General features: G+C 45.7%; 2 long non-coding RNA genes across 5 annotated transcripts in view; one reads left to right on the top strand and one right to left on the bottom strand.

Annotated features, from left to right (window-relative positions):
- Nucleotides 1-509: 509 nt before the first annotated feature.
- On the bottom strand, nucleotides 510-13,853 carry LOC307209631. Of its 2 annotated transcripts, XR_013835665.1 has the most exons (5): nucleotides 13,756-13,853; nucleotides 12,026-12,109; nucleotides 6,891-6,955; nucleotides 2,551-2,641; nucleotides 510-721 (listed from the first exon to the last, which is right to left on the bottom strand). It is a non-coding gene; the product is annotated as an uncharacterized lncRNA (long non-coding RNA). The 2 variants fall into 2 exon arrangements; XR_013835666.1 differs by lacking the exon at nucleotides 13,756-13,853 and having other exon boundaries at nucleotides 12,026-12,588.
- The window catches only part of LOC307209626, a 25,380-nt gene continuing 22,865 nt past the window's right edge, over nucleotides 12,708-15,222 (top strand). Inside the window, exons 1-4 of one of the 3 annotated variants that reach the window (XR_013835650.1) lie at nucleotides 12,708-12,825; nucleotides 13,078-13,110; nucleotides 13,863-13,922; nucleotides 14,405-14,643. This is a non-coding gene — a long non-coding RNA (uncharacterized lncRNA). The remainder of the gene's footprint in view (nucleotides 12,826-13,077; nucleotides 13,111-13,862; nucleotides 13,923-14,404; nucleotides 14,644-15,222) is intronic. The other 2 variants (XR_013835651.1, XR_013835649.1) reach the window with 2 other exon arrangements.

Below are 15,222 nucleotides of genomic sequence, written 5' to 3'. Positions count from 1 at the left end.
CACTACTTCTCATTGTCTTCACTGCTATTGCAGGACTCCTTGTCCTGTGAAGTACACACACACACCCGGTGGTGCTTTGCTGATTGGTAAAAACATTTTTATTCTGACAGTTTTTGCCAGCTAAGCATTGGCTGTATTTAAGGCCATGTTTTATCTATGGCCTCTGCCTTTGTTGTATTTTTAATGCTGCATTTCTGATGCAGTTTTATGGTGCAATGGCTTTTTGGGACACAGAGGATTTTAAATTGCTGTCAGCTGCCTTGAGTAGTGCACGGTGATTGATATAAATCAATAAATAAGTCTGGCATGCTAACCACTGGACCAAAAGGCTGTGGACACCACCAAGAGGCATGTGGGAGCCTTATGAGGCAATCTCAGTCTCACTGCTCTGCTGTGCACCCCCAGCTGTCCCTGGTCTTCTTGACATGACCCATTCCTCCTCACACCTGGCAATGCATTAAGAACACACAAATCTGCGTATGAAGTTCTTGGAAGAAATATGACGTTCCTTGTCAATAAACAGTGTATTAGCAAAGTGGGGATTGGAGGAGAGCAATGGTGAATCCAGGCATCATGTATATCCTGCTGCTGCAGCCTGAGCACATTTATCATTGCTGTTTACATCACCCTTACATGTTCCAGATGCACAGGTTTCTTGCTAACAGCCATTTTGTTCTTCCTTTCTGTGTGTCTTTGTTTCTAGTTCCTTGATCCCAAGCACCTGGTGGGAAATTAGCCAGTGTGAATGATTGCACACAGAAACTTCCGTCCTGCTTCCTGCATCTCCTGGCCTCCTGTCCCCAACCACACCCCATGTTACTCGCAGCTGCCAAGGAAAACTGTGATACAATGCTTGCTTGTAGGAAGCATAAGATGTGCATAAGCGAACACCAATAATGGGGGCGCCTTGCACACAACCCATGTCTAAAGTCATAAGATGCTGCCTTGTACCTGGTGAATCCATCTACACCTGTATTGTTTACTGGGTAGCCAACACAGGGTCTTCCAGGTTTTCATGGGCTCCAGTTTCTATTAGCCTCAGCTTTCATAGCCAATGGTTACGGATGTTGGGATGTTGGTAGTCCAGCAACATCTGGAGGGCACCACATTGGGTACCTGTGGTCTACTCTGTGTCTGGCAGCAGCTCTCCAGAGGTTCAGGCAGGGATCATTCAATGCCCCATCAAGTCATGCTTTGTGGAATCAGTTTCAGTTTTTTGCAATTTTTGCAGATGATGCTGTGCTTGTGAGGATGCATCCAATGAATTCTCCTCTTGACCCTTGCCCTTCATGACCAATGAAAACTAGCTGGGTTGGGGGCATGCATGGGTGGATTCAAGGTGGGGTTAATGCATATTTCCATGAGGTGGTGGTGCCAGCTGCCTTGAAGAGTGGAAAAGCCCTCCCTGGATCCAATAATATATAACAGCTGCTACTCCTTTGCAGATATTCCCTTTGGGGGCAAAGGTACTGCAGAGTGTCATGGCCATGCAGCTGCAGCACTCCCGGGGGACCCTGGGCTGAATTCAACCATCTCACCTAACCCTTCAGGAGCATCCTTTCCATGCCAGTGATCCCTGTGTGGTTTAACATTTGTTTCCAAAGGAAGGTAGGCACCACCTACATCACTCAGCAATAAAATAAAATTAAAAGGGATATGTGTGGCATCCTGAAATCCAGCTGTCACAGGAATCAGAGTTGACTAGGCCCTGATGTTCAGACAGCTAGAAGATTTCAAAATTGCCAATCTCCATAATGTTCCTGAAACAAATTAGGCTGGCAAGCAATATTGTGAAACCTGGTCCATAGGTATTTGTTTTGTGTGCACATAGGGAAATGGTCCAGACTATGTCTCCCTTCTCCTTTTGAAGTTGCAGTTTGATTTGCTCAGAAATAATGGCTTGGAAGCCTGTGAATTATCACTGTCGCTGCAGAAATACAGGATGGGGGTTGTACTTCCTTTGATGATCTTTATCAAAGATCAAATAGATGAGGACACAAGCAAGCATGCACAGCTGTAGACTTGTCTACAAAAGTGTAGCTCAAGTAGAGTTGAGGAGGCAGTGTAATTTTGTGACAGTAAAGACTGGATGGATAAGCTAATGTGCAATTTGAGGGAAGGCAAATAGGATCAGATGGATGGACAAGTTATTGAGAAGCATGATAGTCAAGCTAGTTCTGCCCTTTGCAGATCTATGCACAGTAGTGCTGTGCTTGAGAGTGCTGTGATGTGCATCAGACACATGGTTCCTAGAGTGTGCCAAATACTAGCCATGGCTGTGCTTAGGGTCTGGAGCACTCAGCTGCAATGTTGGTTTGGCCTTGTCATACATTTACCATCCTTCTCATTTAGATACTACCCATTTGTAACACCAACAGTATCCTCTCCTTGAGTCAGGGATGGGAAACTTCAGGCCAAGTCAACAGGACTTGGCAGATTGTACTAACTTCATATAGTCATTTGTCTTCTTCTTCTTCTTTAAGCAAGAAAGACAATACCATGGAAACATGGTTCCCATTTATCATGATGTCTCAACCAGACTTGACCCACCTCAGAGCCTTCCTTTTGGTCTGTCTGCCATGTCCCAGGCACACCACCAGCAATTTCATCTGACCTTCCAAGGACTTGGCAATCCCCATGTCTTTGTTCAAAAGAAATGTTGTTGTTGTCATCGTCGTCTGTTTTTATTTACATCTGTATACTACCCTTTATCCAGAGACCCAGGGTGCTTCACAACAGAAAAATACCATCCTTTTCTCGTGGGACACCTTTGGCTTGATGGGTCAGCTCACAAGTTACACATGTTTCTTGTAGGCCTTGTGGGCATTTCGAGCTTTGCTTTCAAACCAGTCTAAACAAAGCCCTCAGATCCTTCCCTAATTGGTCCTGTCTGCCCAGTGGAGCTTGGCCACACCCTGAGCAAGGCCAGCCAAGACTGACTGCAGAAAGATTTTACGGCTCCCAAAACCCTAACATTTACTTCTATGCCTGTACCTGGCACTCACTTCAAACCATTAAGTTGTCACCCAGGGATTTCTGAGATGGATTGTTAAGCTCCCCTCTTAGTCATCTTCTGCCAAAACAAATCACACTGTCTCTTGGGGAACGGGTTGCAGCTAATGGACCTAGACACACTCTGCACCCAACTTGCCCAGCCATTTCAAAGAACTAGAGGGCAATGTTTGACAACTGCCCTATTAGGCAAACCCCTCAAGGAATCTTCCTCCGGAGCAGTCCTATTGACTGGTGAGTGGTGGTCTCAACACTAGCACAAGAAACCCTTTCCGTGCATGACTGTGACTATGCATATGGGGAGGATCATATTGGCTCAAAACCAGCAATGCCTTTCAGAGAAGGATAAACTGAGTTGTCTCATTACTAAGGTAAGCCTTGTTATCCTGTCCAGCAGTTGGGCTGGCAAGCTTGTTTTCTCCTACTTCAGAGGGTAGGACCAAACCAATGAATTCAAGAGATGAAAAAGGAGATTCCGACTAAACATCTGGAGGAACTTTCTGACAGTAAGAGCTGTTTGATAGTGGAACGGACTTCCTCAGAAGCTGGTGGACTCTTTCACTGGAGGTTTTTAAGCAGAGGTTGGACAGTCGTCTGTCATGGATGCTTTAGTTGAGATTCCCACATTGCAGAGGGTTGGACTAGATGACCCTGGAGGTCCCTTCCAACTCCAATGTTCTATGATTCTATGGTATTTAAGGCTTGTAGTCAATAACAGTGGTGTGAAAGACCTATAGGAAATTGACAAGGGCAAATCTCATCCACCACCCATGTTTGTGCTGCAATAAAGAGATGACCAAACAGGAATACTTTTTAAGCCGACTTAATACTCTAGTTGTGTGTGCGCGTGCAGATTCAATTTAGTATAAAACTCAGCCACAGTCATGTTCTGAATGTGACCTTGCAAGGGTGTGTTGACCTTGCTGTACTCATTAATCATGCCACTCGCCACTCATTTAATCTTGGCAGCTCATGCAATTATTATTATTGCTATTATTTTAAAAGGGAAGCCAGATTCTTGTTTCAGCTGCTTCAGGTAATATATGGGCCAAGAAACTCCAGCTTATCGCTAAACAATCCCCCCTCAGCCAGTGTTACGTGGCTGGTTCAGGCGCTGCAAGTGTAATGTGTTTGTACAATGACTCGGAGTTACAAGAAGGAGGCTTTCCTTATCAGGGCCTGTGGTTTCTGTCTGGGTTCACAGGACCAGTGTGCGTGCACAGACACAGACGTATCCTGTGCTTGGTTCTCCTCTCTCAGAAGCTTGCCCTGGTACATTGAAAACAAGCCTACTGCCTATGTCTGCTCATACATGAAAACATGTTGGGGAAGGAATAACATTTCACATTTTGTAACTGCTGTTGAATATAGTATGCTGGGGGGAAATTCTGAACCAGCAGCTCTGGAGACAGATGTACACTAAATTAAATAGCAAGGTGGACACAATAAGAATAACTTGCCTTGTATTCAGTGACCTGTCCAAAATAAGATAACTGTGTTTCAGTCTTTACAAAGCAGCATTGGCTATATTTCCTTATTAGGCCTGTGTGTGTAAACTTAAGTGAATGGAAGCACTTCCTCCAGTAGAATCTTCTCTAAGTGCTAGTTGTATGATCTACCTGGAACAGGGATGGGGAACTTGTGGCCCTCCAGATGTTATTGGACTGACCATTGGCCATGCTGCCTGGGGTTGGCAGGAGTTGGAGCCAGCCAACATCTGGAAGGCCAGTTTCTCCACCACTGGCTTAGAAGGTACCATTTCTTTGCTAGGCTATAGGGAAAGTCTATTCACCCTCAGGGGAATGCATAGCAATTCTCTAACAGGTAGCCAAGCTCCAAAGCTACCCAGTAATATAACTTAGGAAGGATGATGACAGGGCACCTTGCCACAAGCACAACTTGGGAAAGGATGCAAAACAAACTTTCCGCCTTCAATCACATTAAAATAATGCCGTGACATTTTAAGTTTGGAATAATTAAGTATGTTGTCAAGGTGGTAGATGAAAGGACAGGTGTTAACTGGCAGAGCCATGTCATGAAGGCAGACGGCCAGGAACCTTCACAGTTTCTGATTGGCCCTGCCTAATGCACTGAACGCCACTAACGCCACTGGGACGCAGGTGGCGCTGTGGGTTAAAGCCTCAGCGCCTAGGACTTGCCGATCGAAAGGTCAGCGGTTCAAATCCCTGCGGCGGGGTGCGCTCCCGCTGCTCGGTCCCAGCGCCTGCCAACCTAGCAGTTCGAAAGCACCTCCGGGTGCAAGTAGATAAATAGGGACCGCTTACCAGTGGGAAGGTAAACGGCGTTTCCGTGTGCGGCTCTGGCTCGCCAGAGCAGCGATGTCACGCTGGCCACGTGACCCGGAAGTGTCTCCGGACAGCGCTGGCCCCTGGCCTCTTGAGTGAGATGGGCGCACAACCCCAGAGTCTGTCAAGACTGGCCCGTACGGGCAGGGGTACCTTTACCTTTACCTTTAATGCACTGAAACATGTTCAGACACCACTAACTAAGGAGGTCAGAATCAGATGCATATGGCTCTCCAGCACTGAGCAGGAGCAACTAGCAGGCTTTTTGCATTACAGCTTCTGAGCCAACTCACAGCATTAGCAGACTGTCTGAGCATGAGCGCTTGACATTCCAGCAGCAGTAGCAGCGCCCCTCAAGATACACAACCATTCGGGAAGCTTATCGTTAGGAGTAATGCTTCACTTTGACAGGACTGGAGAGGAAGGCCAAAGGAGATGGACTTAAACCAGACCCATAAAGAGCAAACATGGTCCACCTTGATCTTATCTCAATGGCAGCTTCTTGTCTTCCTGGTACAGAACTGGAAGGCATCACCAGGAAACACAGACACATTTCCCTCCAGATTTCTCCTCTCCATGGGAAGCCTAGTAAACCAGCTGTGCAGACTTAGGGACCGAAGAGGTCACACAGCTCCTTGTCAGCCATGCTGAATGATGGAGACCATCATGGTGAATGGTGGGAACCAACAGAAAGCCAGGGGCTTCACAGATCCCAGGCTCTGCTCTGCCATTCCACCTTTCTGAAGGCAAGTTTTATTTCAGGTATATTCTGCAACTATGCTATTGACACAATAATAGTGCACTAGTGGTGGATTTACTCTGCTTCCTTGGTTGTTCTGTGATATTTTCCCAGTGCTACCACATCATTGTTGTCTGGAGGGGCTAGAGCGCAACAAAAGTGGGACACGCATAAACACACAACCCTGGACATTTGTGGTATGAAAAGTTACAGGACCATAGCAGGATGTTATAGGATATACACTGACTGGAAATGAAGCAATATGACAGCCACAAAACTTTTACAGGCGCAAATAGTATTGAAAGTGGAATCATATGTGACTGTCCTGATAATATCATGAGACCAAAAATCATGAATGCACAATAAAAAGGGATGTCTTCAGAGGCCCTACTCTTAAAAATGGCTGTACAATCATCTCCATTGCCCAAAATGGTCAAAAATTGAGGACCCCTCTCTCCCTGTTCCAAAGCCTGTGTCCACATCAATTGTTGCAAGACTCTTTTGGTTGAAAGAACCAAACAACTTCTTATGGGATCCAGGAACTGGGAGTGATAAAACATGCCTGGATTTCAAACTGAAAGCTGTTCATAGGCAACCACAATCAAGTCAGGAAGATTAATGGTTATGGAGGCAGGAGGAGAGGCAATCACGGTTGATGGAGACACCAAGCCCAGATGGATTACAATAGAGTTTTGTTCTAGTACATTTGTGTAGAAACAAAATTCTAAAAAATGAACTCTGTTGAAATTCTTCTTCACTCAGAATGTTTTGTTTTATTTTACACAGTTGCAATAAGACAAGGGCTGTAAAGATAGTAACATCCTAAACATTACCTTATTAAGTCTTCTTGGAAACAGAGGGCATGGCCCTGTCGGGTCATGGAACAAGATTTTAGCATCTAGTGAGCAAACAAGAGGGAACACTACATTTTTCACTTCATTTTAGAAATCGAGTTACTAATTATAGAAGGTATTTAATGGCACAGTATATTTGTGTTTCTGCTAGCACCAGCCCATCACTGTAAGAAGTGGTCTGACTGGGTGACTTGAGTAGGTGAAACAGGGCAGATACAAGAACGAGATGGGAACAGAAACCTCCACTGCAGAGAAGCATGTTGTAAAGAACAGAAAAGAGCTGCTTTGAGATTTTAAAGGCTCTGGCTGAAATTGGCTGTAGCTCAGTCACAGAGCCTCAGCCTTGCAGGAAGAAGGTCCCAGGTTCAACTGCTGGCATCTCTAGGTAGGCCTAGGAATGTCCCAATGCCTGGAACCTTAGAGAAGCGGCTGTCAATATCGAGCTAGATGGATGAATGCTCTGACTCAGTACAAAGCAGCTTCCTGTGTTCCTCCATTTGCCACCCACTTATGTGATGACAGCGGGCCAATGCTCTTGGAAGACTTTACCTCCCTGAGACTGACATCTCCTACTCTGCAACAACCATGATAGCATGAATTGTGAAATTTTTGAGCAGAATGGGCACGGCTTAAGCAAAAGTAAAGAGAGTGTTCAGCTGTTGCTTGGATTCACCATCTAGGTTCATTGCACTTCTTTGTTGACTCTGTGCTCTTGTCACACACTTTCCTCTGTTCCTTTTGCTCGGCTGCTTTCATTTATGCCCCTCATCCATTTGGCAGCCCTAATAAGATCTGGTATTGATTGAGGGCTGGTCCAGACTTCCTTTTGCACTGCACTCTCCAGGCACAGGCCCATGTCCGAGCAGCTTTTGTTCTTTTGGCCCCGGTGCTTTCCCTGGGAAAATCTGCATTTTACCACTGAATTGGAGCAAATGGCAATCTGCAGAAAACCTAATTGCCATTTGCTCTGATTCAGCAGTAAAATGCTCAGACAGGGCACTTTCAAGGCCAGAGATGTGCCTAAAAAAATAGCACAAAAGACAGTCTGGAAGAGCCCTGAGACAACTGCCTGAACCAAACCCCAAAGAAGCAAGAGGTCTGACCCCTGCAAAACCTTGTCTGACCACAGTTTTGTATCATTGCATGCCACATGCAGACACGAGAGAGAGAGAAAGAGAGAGAGAGAGAGAGAGAGAGAGAGAGAGAGAGAGAGAGAGAGAGAACGCAAAGGGAATTGTAGCTTGGAGCCAGCAATTTCTCTCGCAGTTGTAGATATACTTTTTCCAGGACAATGACTGACTGGTAGAAACGTAGATGGGTATGTCACACAAAGCATAAGCATCAAATTTGGTCTAATAATGGGCTGCTTGGTACTTTCAACCAAAACAGCACGGCAGCAATTGATGTGGTTGCAAATTTCAGAGAAGGGAGGGGGCAATTCCTCAATCCTTGACTATTTGGGGCAATAGAGATGTTTTACAGTTATTTCCAAGAGTTAGCATGAATGGTAGAGTAGAGCATTGCATCTATTAACCCCATGGCATTCTAGAAAAACTGATAGTTAGGCCCATACCAGGAAATTCAGATTTGAGCAATTAAAGTAGATTAAAGTGCTCTGACACCCTTGCACAAGTCACCTTTAAAAAAGAGACAGACTTTTTGCAGTTAGGAAAGTGAAGGTGAAATCATAGAATCATAGAGTTGCAAGGGACCCTGGAGATCATCTAGTTAACCCCTAGATGGTGTAGTGGTTAAGAGCGGTAGACACGTAATCTGGGGAACCGGGTTCGCATCTCCGCTCCTCCACATGCAGCTGCTGGGTGACCTTAGAATCATAGAATCATAGAATCATAGAGTTGGAAGAGACCACAAGGGCCATCGAGTCCAACCCCCTGCCAAGCAGGAAACACCATCAGAGCACTCCTGACATATGGTTGTCAAGCCTCTGCTTAAAGACCTCCAAAGAAGGAGACTCCACCACACTCCTTGGCAGCAAATTCCACTGTCGAACTCTTACTGTCAGGAAGTTCTTCCTAATGTTTAGGTGGAATCTTCTTTCTTGTAGTTTGGAACCATTGCTCCGTGTCCGCTTCTCTGGAGCAGCAAAAAACAACCTTTCTCCCTCCTCTATATGACATCCTTTTATATATTTGAACATAGCTATCATATCACCCCTTAACCTCCTCTTCTCCAGGCTAAACATGCCCAGCTCCCTTGGGCCAGTCACGCTTCTTTGAAGTCTCTCAGCCCCACTCACCTCACAGAGTGTTTGTTGTGGGGGAGGAAGGGAAAGGAGAATGTTAGCCGCTTTGAGACTTCTGAAGGGGAGTGAAAGGCGGGATATCAAATCCAAACTCTTCTTCTTCTTCTTCTTGCAATACAAGAATACGCAGCCATCTCATACAGGGATTCAATCTACAACCTTGACGTTATCATGCATTGAAACATGTGGGATGAACGTATAAACACTCTGCAAATTAATCAGAGTAAATGCTCAGCAAAGCCTGGATATAATTTAAAATCCTTGTAAACTTTGTGCAAACCAATCAGGAAGAATGCTCAGCAAATAAGTCATCTAAAAGAAGCCCTTAAGGGCTTTTTCTGGACTCCATAATGCCCAGGGAAGTATGTTAAGGATTCCTGAAGGTATTGGGAAGGGTGTAAACAAGCCAGTTTTTTTGGAACAGGCTGCCTTCTCCCTTGGACTGGTGGGATTTCTCTAAAGGATACTGGCTGTTTTAAAAGGCCTGTATTTCCAAGAAAAATGTAGCCGTGGCCATAATAATCCATCCCTAATTCCTGAGATTCCACTGTGTGAAATAGTCTCATGCCTTCAAAGGAGCTGCAGACCGTTCCAGTTTCTGTGCTACAAACTCATGGCAAGTTGTTATTTGCTGGAACAGAGATCCTTGTGGATCTCAGTGGATTAACTGCCCTGCCCTGCACGCATCATGCTAGGCTATCACACACCATGTGTGCTCCTATTATCAGGCTTAGGATTTGAAAACCAAGCACGTTATTTTCCCCAGCTACCTTTGCACTGCAGTTGAGGAGCAAAGCCCCTCATCTCTAGGTACAGAATTGCTAAGGTTCCCTTGAATGTGAAAATGTGCTTTTGGAATGGCAGTGCAAAAGGCATCAGCTCAAGACACTAGATATTTTGTTCTAGACCCCCAAGGTTGCCACCATGGGGAGGGGGGCTATATTTGTCTTCATGATGCTCTCCACCTGGCAAGCCAATGCCATACAAGGTGTGTGGAGGGCAGGGGGGGTCAATAATCACACCTATTTTTAGCAACACATCTCTGGAAAATGAATCAGCTACCTGGAGAGTGGTAACTAAAAACAGATGATTAACCCCTTGACATATGTGCCTCATTACCTGCTAGGGAGCACCAGGAAGACAAAAATAAGCCCAGTGCCCTTGTGCAAAGGCAACCCAGATCAACGTATAACTTAGCCAAGTTATAAAACAGAGGTGGAAAATCTATGCCCTGAACTATACTAGAAATCATTTCTTCTGCTCTTTGTCTTATTCCTCATGCAAAAGCCGTGCTCTTCCGTGACAGCCATTATTATGTACTGTCAGTGCTTTGAGGAAAGGAAGGCAACAGCACCAGGGGGAGCAGCCGATTCCTATATGTGGGATTTTCACAGACATTCCTGTGATCAGAAGAACAAGGTGAACGAAAGCACAAGGAACTGCTGATCCAGAGTTCCTATAACCTTAATGCCTTTCATGGGTTTTCAGTTGGCTGGTAATTAAATCATCCTGAGTGCAAACCCTACCATACATGGGCTCATCTTTCCCATCCGTACATGATTGAGTTTTGCGTTTCTCTCCTCAAATGCAACAGGGGCAAGCAACCAGAAACCATATCTGCTGTACTGGCTTCTTTGTTAGCAGGAGGAACTGTCAGGACTGACCTTTGCCTATTAACCTCCTGAGCAGAAAGAACTAAGTTGCCAGCTTCTATCCCATTATCCTTGACTACATCCCTGGTCAACATCTACCTCCTCTGAAGGTACAGGGAAGCATATGAAGCTGCCCTTCTCCTGAGTTTGACCATTGGTCCATATAGTGCAGTACTGCCAGCACTGATTGGCAGTGCTGATTGGCTATGAAAGTACATAGGTAGGAACATAGGAAGCTGCCTTATACAAAGTCAGACCCCCTGGTCCATCTAGCTCCATATTACCTGCACTGACTGGCAGCAGCTTTCAAGGGTTTCAGTTCACAGCCCTACCTGAAGATGCTGGGGATTAAACCTGGGACCTTCAGCATGCAAAGCAAGATGCTCTACCACTGAACTATGGCCCTGCCCCTAGTACGGTTGTATGACCTTTAATGGCACTCAAAGATGCTACCAGAGGCAGCTGTATCACCTTGTCTAATGACATCCAAGGTCAGAACCTGTGCAGGTAGGGAGGATGAGAGAACCACCACAACAAAGATTACCCCACTGCGGTACTTGCAAGTCTCTCAGCAGGAGGATTCTAGACTTAATAGTGTGGCACCCATTAGCCTCATGACTAAGTTCTCAAAGGAGAACATTTCCCATAAAAATTGACCCAGTGCATCCACACCATACCTTTAAAGTACATGGCTTCCCCCAAGGAATCCTGCAAACTGTAGCATGTTAAGGGTGCTGGGAATTATGGCTCTGTGGGGGATAAACTACTGTTCACAGGATTCTTTGGGCCAAGACATGTGTTCTAAACACATGGTGTGGGTGCCAGCCTCTCTGTCTTATTTCTCCAGACCAGGACCAATTCACAAACACTGGTGTGTCCTTTGTCTCCAAGAATGGTGTCCATGAAGACACAGATGCAAAGTTAATGCGGTTTTTTAGCTTGGCCCTGAGTAGGCACAAAGGTCTCCTGGCCACAGGCTTGCCCCACTATAGTGAGTGGCATTGTGTTTCTAATTCCTTCTAAATGTGCATCAGCATATGCAAATTGTGTCCCTTTTCGGGTGATGCAGTTCCTCTTATTAGGAAATGTGTATTTGGCAACGGGGTGTAGAAAGGAACACAAGGATGCTATTTGACATGTGCCATTAAACATTTCAGGGAAGACAGAATGAACACACAGGAAGGGTGTGTGGCTTCTACCTGTGACTTGACGACTGCTCAAACAAAAGTCTCCCTCTGGCCTGCACAACCTGGAGTCTGATCATGGAGGTGGATGTGACAAGGCTGTCAACAGATATAAGTATAGCCGTGGCTGTGGGGGAGGAAAACTAACCTTATATTGTTTGGCTGCAAAGTCAGCCATAAAAAATACTTTCCATTTAATTTACTGTACTCATGGCCCCCAGCCAAAATGGAAGATAACCAGAGGTTACATAGAAAAGCATGGTGTTCCTGGAAAGTGCCTTTCTATAGAAGGAAAAGACCCAGGCCTTGGATAAATGCAAGAAAGATTTCCAATAATCTCATTCTCTATCCTTAAAAAGCTCCATCCAACTGGGTTGAATAGGGCGCCTGGTCATATCAAAAGCAGGCAATTCACCATACCATATTTCTCTGTGTGTCATATACAGAAACACAGAGAGGGAGGGATAGTCTTGGTGTATTCATCTGCCCAGACACCCTTTTCAGCCTGGTCAGATGAAGCTTTTCAAAGTAATGAAAATCACAAGATAGATTAAGGCAGGCCAGGGAACATCTTGAGATCTCTTACAACTCCCCACCCCACCCCATGGAATCCTCAGTACAGTCCTGGGCTGCAGTTACTCATGATGAACAATATACATTTTATTCCACATGTTCTAGATTCACTGATCCAGAATACTGCTGCCTGGCTACATAATAAGAATCACCAGCATAAGACAGAGGGCTCATCTGCCCTGCACATTTAAAGCAGGATCATGCCACTTTAAAGACTTCATGGCTTCCCCCAAAGAACCCAGGTGTTAAGTTGTGGGTGAACATATCAGACGACACAGCGATTCTTCAAACAGCTCTTGTTTATTCACAGGCCAGAACAGAACTGAATTGAAGGGTTCAGTCAGCCTGCTTATATAGAGCTCCAGTACAACGTAACTGTAACAATTTTCTAAAATTATCCAATCACTGAACGTCACTTTTGATCCCTTATTTGCATAACTATCTACAGTATCCCCCTGCTGGCCCAGGGTGAGAACTTCAGTACATAACACCAGGGGCTGTATTTTAAGGGTGCTGTGAGTTACTATGTAGGTAGCCGTATTCCCCAGCACAGAGCTACAATTCCTAGAACTCCCTGGGAAGAGGGATTGATGGTTAAACTACTGAAGGCCCATGAGGGGAATAGGAGTCTCCTAACAACAGCCAGCACCCTTAACAAACTACATTCTTTGGTGGGGAACCATAAGGACATAAGAAAGGCCTGCTGGATCAGGCCATTGGTCCAGCTAGTCCAGCATCCTGTTCTCACAGTGGCCATCCAGATGCCTATGGAAAATCAGGGAGCAGAACACGAGTACAAGAGCATTCTCCCCTTCCGTGATTTCCAGCAACTAGTATTTGGAAGCATTGTGGCCTCCAGCTCTGGAGATAGAGCGTAGCCATCATGGCTCATAGCCCTTGACAGGCCTCTCCTCCACAAATTTGTCTAATTCTCTGTTTAAGCCATCCAAGCTGGCGGCCATCGCTGCCTCCTGGGGGAACGAGTTCCATAGTCTGACTATGCGCTGTGTGAAGTACTTTCTTTTATCCATCGCAAATCTCCCAACACTCAGCTTCATTGGGTGCCCATGAGTTCCAGTGTCAGGAGAGAAGGAGGAAAAGCTTTTCTTTATCCACTTTCTTCCTGCCACGCATAATTTTAGAAATTTCTGTCATGCCACCTCTTCACTCACCCTTTCATTAAACTAAAATGTCTCGAACTTTCCTCGTAGGGGAGTCCATCCTTTGAGTTGCCCCTTTGTGAATCATTTCCAACCATACGATATTCTCTTTTTTTGAGGTGAGGGGACCAGAACTGTACGCCGTGTTCCAAAAGTTTCCATGGTGACTGTTTAAAGCGGTACGATACTTCTTTAAATGTATAGCACAAACAGAACCACCATCGTTAACATATAAAGAAAGAATGGTGGGGGGTCCACCTTGTTTGTATAAAGTGGTTATTAAAGGGAGGGGGTTAATCAGTAAATAATGTGCATTAATTGATCTTGCCCTTAGTTATTCTCATCTCCCGCAGTTTGCAGGCAGAGGGTATTCCACATTTGTCACTGGCAAAGTGGGATTTATTCCTTCCAAGCATGTGGTTCTCAGCGCTTCTCTGCTTTCCCAAATGGGGCAGGAAAAACTGGAGAGGAAGTAAATTATTACAAACAACTTTCTCTGAGTGAGTTCATTTACGTTCCCAGGCATGTAGCTGGCAACAGCCTCAGGCCTCCCTCCCTCCCTTGCCCCACCTCCCAAAGCTTTCCCTGCCACCCCTCCTTCTTTCCTCCACTGCCCCCCCCCTTTACTGGCTGCCTCTCTCCCTCCCTCTTTCCCTTGCAGCCTTAATGACTTCCACATGGGCTTCTGGCATTCTGAGCATTGTCTGAAATCTCCAAATTTAGAAGAAATATGAAAATTGTCAAGAACGCCTTCCTTAGGGGGTAAAACCAACATTCGCTTGAACTGTCGCAGGTCAAGGCAGCGGGACCACGTGACCAGGCCCCAGCCAATGGCTGCCCTCAGGACCACTGACAGATGAGGCCGTCAGCCGTGCAGCATCGTCTTTCAGCTCATATAAGGTAAAAGTAAAAGGTTTTCCAGATTCTGAGCAGTGAGGGAAAAGTTTTCACCCAGGACCCCTTGTGCCAGCGGCTTAAAAAAGGAGTGTCAACACTGGTCTTCCAGTGTGGCCCTCTGTGTTTCGAAGAGAGGAGACGGCGCCCACCTTCCCCATCTCCACCAAGGGCCTAGTGCATGACAGGTGTGGGCCAGCACAGGTATGTTCCTACCTACTGTCTGTGGGTGCATAGGTGTGAGTGGATGGTTGCATGTTTGTGGCAAATGTGTTCTACAGGTACATGGGTCTGTGTGTTGAATGTCTAACATCTAATTGTACAATACCCATACAAAAGCAATATAAGTGGGTGACTCTAATGCTTCCCTATTCTTAGATGTTGTGCTAATAGCTGTGCCCCATATGCAATGGCTTTGCTTCTTGCTTCTAACTTCTGCACGGTGGTAGAATTATTTTTGCATCAGAACCGGTTCTTGTTCTGGGATGGGAAAGGAAAGGGAAGGGAAGGGAAGGGAAGGAAGGAAGGAAGGAAGGAAGGAAGGAAGGAAGGAAGGAAGGAAGGAAGGGTGATGGAGACAAATGC

The sequence above is a fragment of the Podarcis cretensis genome (genome assembly GCF_951804945.1).
Source record: "Podarcis cretensis genome assembly, chromosome: 2".
NCBI lineage: Eukaryota > Metazoa > Chordata > Lepidosauria > Squamata > Lacertidae > Podarcis > Podarcis cretensis.
This window is presented reverse-complemented; position numbering and strand designations above follow the sequence as displayed.